The sequence below is a fragment of the Lissotriton vulgaris genome, chromosome 3_2 (genome assembly GCF_964263255.1).
Source record: "Lissotriton vulgaris chromosome 3_2, aLisVul1.2, whole genome shotgun sequence".
Lineage (NCBI taxonomy): Eukaryota > Metazoa > Chordata > Amphibia > Caudata > Salamandridae > Lissotriton > Lissotriton vulgaris.
Genome location: NC_141690.1, coordinates 325,483,553 through 325,494,501, shown reverse-complemented (window position 1 = coordinate 325,494,501; position 10,949 = coordinate 325,483,553). Strand labels below are relative to the sequence as shown.

Here is a 10,949-nt window from a genome sequence, read left to right as displayed (position 1 = left end):
AATTGGAAACACTTTACTCTGGATGCGCATCAATTGGGGGCCCAGGTGGCCAACTCAAAGGTGGTGGAGTCATTGGGGGGTGGGTGGGTTTACGAAAAAGCATAGTCAGGGAGAAGAATACCGATTTCAAGGCTCGGCTCCTGCCTCCTGATTCCTGCATTTATTTATGCATTTTTAAACATCGCAAGCTTTACCCGAGGGCTAGGGTGACCAGATTCTCAAAACAACAAGCATTGAAAATGCAACAGGTCTCGCCTTTAATGAAGTGAAAGCCATTTGCTTTGCTAATTATAAGGTCCCAAAGGCGAAACCTATTGGCCATGCCAATGCTTGTTCCCTTTCTCACCCACTCTTTCTGCTCCTCCATCTACATTTCATTCACGACTTTGTGCACAAACTACCTACCCCGCAATCTTCTATTTCTCTATTTTTGCAGGTCTCAACCCCATCTATCTACCATTCCACATAGTTCAACCACCCAAATCTACTCCACACCACACAATTCCAATCTACACAATTTCCCAACTAATCATTCCAATTCAACCTACATAATTCCACTCCAAACAAAATGCATCTGGTACACTCCAAATCAAAACACATAGGTAAAAGACAGTCATTTACAATACCAATAGCTCGAACTTTTAACAAGTGCGAGACCTGTTGCATTACAAATGCTTGTTCTCTTTAATAACTCCATCAAAAGGGACAAATAGAGCAGGAGAAAGGGGAAAATGTGTATGTGCTGCAATTAGGACAGGAGAGCCCCTGGAACATCTGACGAGGGGGAGGGCCTGAACATCACGGTCATCAGAAAACTCAGGAAGAAAAACCTCCTTTTGCAAATGGAACCTTGAAGAAACCTTTGGAACAAAGGACAGATCCAAATTCATACTTTCAATCAGAATTATGGTTCAAAAAGACTTTTAGTGCAGGCCAACGTGACTCTTTTTGAAAGAGGCGCCCTGCTTCCTTCAGCATCTGTGCAACATAGAGGCCTACAGCCATATTCATCAACCTGAATTGCGCTCGCAAATGGCCAGATTCTGAGAATCTGGCCGTTTGCGAGTGCGATTTTTGCATTTGGGATTCATAATCCCAAATGCAAAAATCGCTATTTGCGAAATCGCATATTTGCGAGTAATTGGATTTAAGGAATCTCTAATAGAGATTCCTTAAATGCAATTCATCACCCTATTTGAAATTGCGAATTCGCAATATTTGGTCGCATTTTACCACGAAATCTGACTTCGTGGTAAATTGCGAAAAACGAGTAAAAAGCACTTTTGTGCATTTTTTACTTTTGCATGTTACACACACACATGTCCTCTAGACATGTGTGTGCGCAACACCTGTTCAAATGTGCATTTGAGGGGTGCTACAGGGAGTCCTTTGGACACCCCTGGCACCCTTCAAATCGCAATCTTATTTGCGATTAGCAAATTGCTAATCGCAAATAAGGAATACTCCCCATTCATTCCTATGGGCCTTTTGGCCCATAGGAATGAATGGGGAGTTTTTCCTTATTTGCGATTAGCAATTTGCTAATCGCAAATAAGGAATCAGTAGGAATCGCAATAAATTTTGCTAATCCTACATGAATCCCGTTTTGCGAGTCCTTAATAGCGAATCGCTATAATTCGCTATTAAAAAACGGGAGATTGATGAATCAGGCTGTTAGTTTGCTTCCTGTCGCAATTTGCACACTATTCAAGTCATTTTTTATAATACAAGAAACACATACCGTATTTTTACAAAAGCACAACTTGTATTCCACCTTTACATAGGTTTGTGAACACTTTCATTAGAATCGGATAGCATATACCACCTTTTATTAACCGCACAAGGGGGAAATTCTAAGCAAATCTGTTACTTTGAACATGCAACCTGCAGATAACCCCGACGTGACCTCTGTATGCACAGATATTCTTTAGCTTTAGCGCCAGACATAAATCAAGCATGCTCGAAGTTAAATGACGAACTAGTGTGGCCATGGACGGCTGCATGAACAATCACTTGTTCGTGTGTCCTTCCGCGCATCAAACACCTCCCCCGGAGAAGGAAACCCACCCTGAGCCGAACAGAGCAGGGGAAACCTGACAACACTTTGCCTCAAAACATCTCCTGGCCTCCTGATAAATTATCCAATATTTGTTCAGCAACAAGCATCTGCCGATTATCAATCAGGGTCTGATGTAGATGATTGGACGAGAGCGAGTTGATAGATTTCGACACACCGTGAACATTATTTCCCGAGTGATCAATGCGCCTGCACCCCAGAAACCGTTTCTTTGACGCTCTTTCCTCCGCTGCCTCCCTTGAATCATTCCGCGTCCTCTTCACAGTCACCCGGAGATTAAAGGCTCCGGAAAGTCGCAGCGACCATCGAGGTCTGTGAAAGCTTTAGATCTGCGAGTAGTCAGCTGTGGGGCAGAGAATTGTTACCTGCTTAGCAGCTTTTGACAATCATTAAATGGTCTGTTTGATATCGCGAGCGCCGTCGTCTTCCCTTCATCCGGATTGGGAGGCTGAGGTGGGAAATATCATTTATATGAAGTTTAGAAATGTGGCACATGTCAGCTCGCATTAGACTCCCCAAGGCCGGCCCAAGACAGCGCTATAAAGAAGGAAGCTTTAAAGACGTGTCAAGGCGCCATCTGATTTCAGAGCGGGCGTTCAGCTACATTATTTATGGGCCTTGCTGTCTCTCTTCCCTTTGGGGGTTTGGTACTGAAGGTCACTGCATATCCGTTTCAGGTAGGAGAAGCAAAACACGTATTGCATCTGGGGTGAAGCTTCTGGTCACGAGGCAACAGTTTTATGTGGGTGTTTTGGGAAAAACATCTATGCTAAACTGAAAGACCATATCGGTGCATTTATTCTTTCCACGCATACATGTATTTTCCGGAGAAAATAAATGTATTGCATCAGACTGCAGAATTGTGGCACTGCTTTTTAGTAAATATAACTTTTTTTATACTCAAAAGAAGGCGGTGCAAAAAATAAGATAGATGAGAAGGCACTTTCAAGTTGGTTTTCGAGTAAAGAAGGTGGAGGGGAAGTGAATCAGTTATTCTGAGCTCGCAGGCTCCCAGTAAACAGGCGCTTCTCTTACCCAGCACTGAAATGTGCCATTTTTGATTCTCTTATATGCACTGTGATGTCACAGAGAAGAACACAGCAGATACCAACGCGTTCCCTCTTGAGACGTCAGGTCGTAATTATAAAAGACTTGAATGGAAATAGTGGCACATAGCCAATAACATCACCTGCTTCATACAGACCTACCAAGAGAACATCAATCACAGTGCAGTAACTGAGGCAGATCCCGCCCATCTGATGAATATTCATGGACCAGGATTCTATCACCTCATCCGTGGAGGCCTACATTGCAAGGCAGCCTTCTGTCTCGGCAGTATGGGACTGGCCTATAGGATTATCAGGCAGTGCATGATGGGCTGGTCTGACAGGTCAGGGTGAGGGCCAGTTATGTAGGCCAGGTGGGCTGCTTTTTACTGCTGATTTCACTGATATTACAACAAGCATTGCCTCCAGCCAACACATACTTTAGAAAATTCAAATGTGGCTTGATTTGTGAATGTGGCACTTTTTTTTAGCTATCTTGCTCGCTAATGTGGACCACTGTTATTTTTTTCTGTCCTGCTTCAGCTCTGAGTCTCAGCTTTCTAATGTTCAAAGTGCCTGCATTGAGGCACTTTTACCTTCAAGAAACAGGAGTAAAGATGGCACGTTCTGAATGCGACAGTGGGAAGAGAGACATGCCCCGAAGATGAGTGTAAACTTTCATCGCGGTCTCCACCATATGCCCCTGATGGGTGTCTTAATGTGTGCATTTCCCTTTTATAATGTTGAAATCCAGCACACACGAAAACACCCTCGGAAGTAATTGTATTTAAAGGTCCATATACATGAATACTGCATTTGAATTACTGAACCTACCCCTACATTTGATGTTTACCCATGGGAGCTAAAGCTGACAGAAACAACTTCAAAATAGCATCTTCCAAAAGAAAGATATAAAACACTTGCCACCCTGAATAAAAGGGTCACATGCATAATATACTTTCGAATACTAATTCCACTCTGAACGAGGTTGCGCATTGTTCTTCGCTGCAGATCTAAGTGAGACTGTACATATTTTCTAATAATCTTTCAAGCACTGGACTGTTGGTGGCAGTGTTTTAGGGACTGGTCTATACCTTAGCATCTGCTCTCCAGCATGTTCTATGCATACTTTAGACCTGAAGACTTCTTTTGGGTCTAGAGACTGGACTACAAGCCCCACATTGCCCCTTGCATGCCTAGAGGAGTGATTTTGGCACTATAAAACGTGTGTCAATTTCCCGCTGTGCGGGATGTGTGAATACTGCTTTTGGGGTCAGGGACTGGACTACCTGACCCACTCTGCTCCTTCAGTACTCAAAGGGTGGGCTTTGGTGCTACAAAGGAACAGGGCGTCTGGTGAAGTTTATGAGTGGTGGGCTGGGTTTGCTAGATGGGTCACATGTTAGAGGTGTATGGTATCTTTTAGGCGGCGAGTTACCATTTCCTGTGCAAATATTATTTAACAAAAATGGGAAAAATTAAGCATTTTTCAGCCCACCTTTATAAAGGTATGCAAACCTGACTCCCTTCTTTAGCAATGTGTGCAGCAGTCAAGAAGTTTTGGGGTTGGTATCTGCCTCACAACATGTTGGGAAAATTAATTCTCTTACATTGATATGAATACATTATATGACAGGCTGATACATTGAGGGTAATAAAATAGGTAAGGGCTAATAATCACAAAGGTAATGATGTTACAGTTGCATAAATAGGTCAGAACTGTCTATTGAGCCAGTGCATGCAAGATATAAAATGGCTTACAAGTTGGTCCTACAGAGTAATGGCATACTTATTCCACAGAATAATACTTTGGTTAGTCTTTATATAGTCACACTCAAGATCATGCACAAAGCCAACTTTCCTAAACTAAAAACAAATAGAACCATGCAGAGATAAAATATGTACATGCAACACATACAATGTTTTCCCTACCTTTAGCGCATATCTGTTTCTTTTCCGAATCGTATGTTCAAAGCCAAGTACACAGGAGGTGAAATAAATCTTCATATAGTATAATTGGTAACAGATAAGATACATGTTCATTAAAAGAAACATAATGATGTTATCTTATAGAAAGTCAACTAAACTCTGAGCTGGGCAAGTTTACAGTTGAAAAACAAAAAGAAAATATACATAACCCCAAAGCCAGTTGGCTAACAAGTAATGTAGAATACTTAATATATATTTACATTTAAGCAAGCAAGCATGGTTAAATGCTTTCAAAAGTCATTTTTTGAGAAAGATGACCACATTATTTGTACAGGGAAGGTTTAATAGTTCAAAAAGTAAATGTTTATTCTTTAACAATAAATACTTTGCACATCTCAAATAAAGACTTAGGTTATCCAGTAATTTAGAGAACTAATATAAAGAATGAAATGAAATATGTTTTGGTACAAAGAAGAAAAAAACACTCTCTTAAAGTTGCATGGGTTCACATATTTATATTATCTGGCACTCATGAAGCCATCACAAAATCATACTAGTAGATAATTCTACATCTGCCAACTTACAAAAAGACATTGTTATATCATCATTTATCAATCATAAAGAAGCCAATATTCAGACGCACTTCATGAAAATGTAAGTGCACCCTCGTAGCTTGTACATCACCACCAGATGGCTCAGATTCTGCTAAACAAATGCACTTGATCAACATAAAGTGCTGCCACCTGTCTCTAATTTTTTTTAACTTTTTTACTATGATGTTGAGCAATCCTGTTTGAGGTAATAAGTCATGTGTAGATTTAAAGATATCCAATGGACTCAAATAATCTAGTCTACTCTTCAGTGGTTAAGGATTTTAAGCTATTCAGTTATGAAGTCCATCATGCTAAGGTAACAAATATTATTAATACATTCACTTGTTATCAAGCCATTTGATGCTCATAGTCATAGATACAGTGAAACAACACAAAACGATGTCAAGGATTCTACAGGCCATTACCAGCACAGCAAACATTACAGTTTATGATTTTGCAATTAGGAAAAGAGTGAATACGTATAGTTTCATCAGACAGATATCCAGAAGAAAATCCTGTTGGAAAGTGGATTCTTAGTAGGGGCAAATGTATATCTGTCACTGGCAATAAGGCAACTAACACAATGTAGGGTCAGAATAGGTGTTAGAAAATTACTCCTAAGATCAACCCTTGGTAGCTTGGTTGCGAGCAGGCAGGCTTAATGTCAAAGACAGGTATGTAAAGCATTTAAAAACCCAATTTCATTGAATAATTAAGCTACAATACCTTGTATAAATCCAACACCAATGTATACAAATATACAATAGTTTTATCTTTATAATGACACCAAAATGACAAAAATCCAATGTAGGGAACCAGAGATATGAATTTTCAAAGATTTAGCACTTTCTAGCACATAGAAACCTATAGCGCCTTATCGGGACGTCTGTTCGCGATAGACCGGGTCAAAGTCAAAGTTTCAGGCCGACTGCGATGGAGCCCTGGGCAGTTATCCCTCACGGTAGGTCTTGATGAAAGTTTTTACCTTCTGACTTAGAAACTTTTCTGGAGCTTTTCTTCCCGGGTCTCTTGAAGCTCTCAGACAGTCCGAATTCAGTGAGGGTTCGCCGGATTGCCTTTCAACGAGCTCTTGGTCAAACTTATGGAAGTTCGACCTCTGGAGCGTTCCAGAGGAGCAAACCAAGGATCCAGGCTGACAGGCGGTTGAAGGCAGGCGGCGTGGCTTTCGCGGTTGCTCCCGGTCACTATTTCTTCGTTCGCACTTAGAAACTTTTACAGAGCTTTTTCTCGCGGGTCCCTCGATGCTCTTCACCAGGCCGGATTTGGTGAGGTGCACCAGCCTCAGATTTGGACTACTCCCGGTCAAACTCTGGAAGTAAGACCTATAGAGCTTTTCAGCGGGACAAACCTGGACGGCAGGCCAACTCGCAGTTGAAGGCAGACGGCTTGGCTGACCAGGTTGAGTTGGTCCCCTTATGAAGCATTTTTCCAAAGTTGCTCCAAAGTTCTCCAAACTTATGAAACTTTCTTCCTGAAGATCCCCAAAGGGTCCCAGAGTGTCTCAACTCACTCCAAGTGTCTTGAAGCTCCAAAATGGTCCTTGAAAGTTGAGGTGTGAGCAAAAACCCTAGGCAGTCAGCAAAATGGGCAAACAAGTAATATAAATTGACAACAAAAAAATCATGCAAGAATAATTAAAATACAAGTAATCATGATTTTAATGAACACAATTAAAAATCATACAGGTAACTGGCCTGACCATTACCGTATGACGGAAAAAATTTATTAAAAAACATACAATTCATACATTTATTATTTAATCATGTGAACAGCACCCCTACAAAGTAATATCATTGGTATCAAAGAAAAACAACACTGTGGCGAGTAAAACTCAACGCACGTTTTGGCATGGACAACGCCTTCTTCAGGATACACACAGTGATATCTGAAACATACATATAAAGGAAAAATCCTATTACAATATATTCCACTTAAACACAAGACAAAAAAATCACATATTAAAAATACATCTTTTAGCTTTTTGTGCTCATCTATCGGTGGCTCTATACGGCTTTGAATCGAAGTTCCCTGTCGTTGCTATTTAAAGGGAATTCACAATGTCCGGAGGCATCGATGTCCTGCAGATGAAGGAGGAGGAGGTCCTTAAGTTCCTCGCTGCCGGGACCCACCTGGGAGGCACCAACCTCGACTTCCAGATGGAGCAGTACATTTACAAGAGGAAAAGTGATGGAATTTACATAATAAACTTAAAACGCACCTGGGAGAAGATGCTGCTGGCTGCTCGCGCCATTGTCGCCATTGAAAACCCGGCGGACGTGTGCGTCTTCTCGTCCAGAAACACTGGGCAGCGTGCTGTACTGAAGTTTCCATCGTCTTGCGGCGCTACCCCCATTGCCGGCCGCTTCACCCCTGGAACCTTCACCAACCAGATCCAGGCAGCTTTCCGAGAACCGCGCCTCCTGGTGGTGACTGACCCACGAGCTGACCACCAGCCGCTCACCGAGGCCTCCTATGTCAACATCCCCACCATCGCCCTGTGCAACACGGATTCGCCCCTGCGCTACGTTGACATCGCCATCCCCTGCAACAACAAGGGAGCCCACTCTATCGGTCTGATGTGGTGGATGCTGGCCCGTGAAGTGCTGCGCATGCGCGGCACCATCTCCCGTGAGCACCCGTGGCAAGTGATGCCTGATCTGTACTTCTACCGTGACCCGGAGGAGATTGAAACGGAAGAACAGGCAGCAGCAGAAAAGGCCGTCACCAAGGAGGAGTTCCAGGGAGAATGGACCACCCCCGTACCCGACTTTCCCCAGCCCGAGGTGGCTGACTGGTCCGAAGGAGTGCAGGTGCCCTCTGTGCCCTTCCAGCAGTTCCCTACCGAGCGTACAGACATCGCCATTACCCCAAAAGCACCTCAAGATGACTGGAGTGCTCAGCCTGCCAGCACCGAAGACTGGTCTGCTGCCCCTACTGCTCAGGCCACAGAGTAGGTTGGGGCACCCACCGAATGGTCCTAAATGTCTATTCCTGGCCATAACATCAATTCTGAAAATAAACTTTTGAACTTCAAAAAAAAAAAATACATCTTTTAGTAAAAATAAATAAGTTTTATATAAAACGGAGAACATTTTCGCTGTCAAATTATTTCATATTTTATCTTGTTTCCACGGCATAACATGATAAAGCCGTAGTCAAAAAGATTGTGCAGTACTCAAAACTAAACTAGAAAACAAATGAAGAGATACAATCAGAGACCCAATGGTAATCATCACAAATGCATGGTTTGTTACAACAAGGGGATACTTTAAACGATTCTTTGATAATTATATCACTTCATAGGATTAATGGTTTAACAATTCATTTCTATGTACACATTCGATAGCTTTGTTCAAACTTATTAGATTAAAACTCACTGTTTGAGAAGCGTTATGGACTTGTATATAGGAAACAGTCAAAAACGATCCTGAAACCTCAGCAACAAAATAGCCGCAACGGATATAATCCTACAAAATATAGAATACCCAAATTCACTCTGCAATCCTACACATGCAACCTGTCAAATAAAGGGTCAACATAAATTACCCACACAATCGGTGCCGCATAAATACATAGTGAAAAGGCATGTGGAACGATAAAGAGCAGCCATGTGGATGAGGCAATTATCCAAAATATTAGCAAGGTTGTTCAACCTAATCTACATTATATGTAGGGTAGTACTAAAAAACTGACGTCACAGTCAAAATCTATACAATACTGATCTCATCTTTTTAATTTTTAATTTTAATCCAGCGTTGGCAAGGAAGTGCGTGGTTAAGTAGAAAGCGGTATCATTCAAATCAAATGAATTCTTTCATGGTACAATCATGCTTAATCACATATACTGATGATGAACACATGAAATTTCTTCGATTGCAATATGTTAATTAACTCAAAAAACGAAGCCATAAATACACGCTGTCTTGCCATGATTAAAATTCAAATAGTCAAAATCCTTTTGGTCAATTTCCCCCTTTGATAGAGCCTGCTCAGTAAGATGTTGAATCTTCTTGGATACCAGATTAAAAGGGTTAAACCTAATCTTGGAGTATGTGGTATTGTCAGCCAACATACTCATCATTTTTTGTTCGTATTTTTCTGAGTCTATTAGCACAATGCCACCACCTTTATCGCAGCTCTTGATAACTAAGCTGTCATCTCTTCTCAAAGTCTTTAGGACTTCAGGTTCCTCTCTATTCAGATTATATATAGGTTTAGCTATATAACGTAGCGCTCTTTCTAAATTTTGTAAGACAACTAGTTCAAAGGCAGCCACTTCTGGACCTACTTGGTCAAGTGCAGGGCTGAAAGTAAAAGGTAGAGCTAGTTTTCTAGGACTTTGTGGTATCTCATTCTGATCTATATCTGAGGCAAAAAACTTTTTTAGTCTTATCCTTTGAAAGAAGGAAATGATGTCCTGCTGTAATTCAAAGACATTCGCGTGAGCATGTGGGACATATAATAAGCCTTTAGAAAGAAGAGATTCACAAAAAGGCTCTAGATCTCTGGATGACAGATTAAATATGGGGATTACATCCCCTGTCTCCAGTATTGGCGATTTTGTGTTTCTCGAACAAACTGGAGTTCTTGCTGTTGATGTTGATGTTGATGGTGCATTTGTTGGAAATTCCCCCTGTTCTGAGTCTGAAAATGTACTTTCAGGCGGCCTCGCCGTAGGCCCCGGTTGGATAAAAAAGGCTGTTTTGGGCGGGCTCCATTATATTGATTGAAATTTCTCTCGGGTTCATAGTAAGTATTGGCACCTTTATTTTCAGAGGCCGAGGAGTCAGTAAAATTATTGACTATTTGTGGCACTGATCTAGTATCATCCACATAGTGGTTTTGTTTATAAAAATCTTGCCTTAGATAAGGATAGGTGTTTTCTAAGGTGCAGAATCGCTTGTCTTTGGATAATTTATCATTTTTTCTTTTGTTCAAATAGTTACTGAAAGATTCTAACTCTCTATTGGCCTCTTCTATCTTTTTCAAAGCCTCATCAATTGATCCTAATTGCCTCATTTTTTCTTCTAAATCATCAACCTCCTTTTTTATTTCTGCTGCCAAGCTCTTTTGCAGTAGCAATAATTAAAATCATCAAATCGCGAGAGCATCTATTGGCTATATGACTCAATTTTTCAAGAAATGGTCTATGGTGTACAAATAAACCAGGGATGTTTCGTACTCTGAGACCCAAAGGGATTGTGCCGGATCTCAAGTATGCCAGCATAAACTCCCCATGGGCTTTCATACGTTTAAGCTTTTTCTTTAATTCCAATAGTTTAT

The 10,949-nt window shown here is 41.3% G+C and overlaps 1 pseudogene; it reads left to right on the top strand.

Moving 5' to 3' along the window:
* Positions 1 to 7,680: 7,680 nt before the first annotated feature.
* On the top strand, positions 7,681 to 8,710 carry LOC147725776 (small ribosomal subunit protein uS2-like; annotated as a pseudogene).
* Positions 8,711 to 10,949: the final 2,239 nt, after the last annotated feature.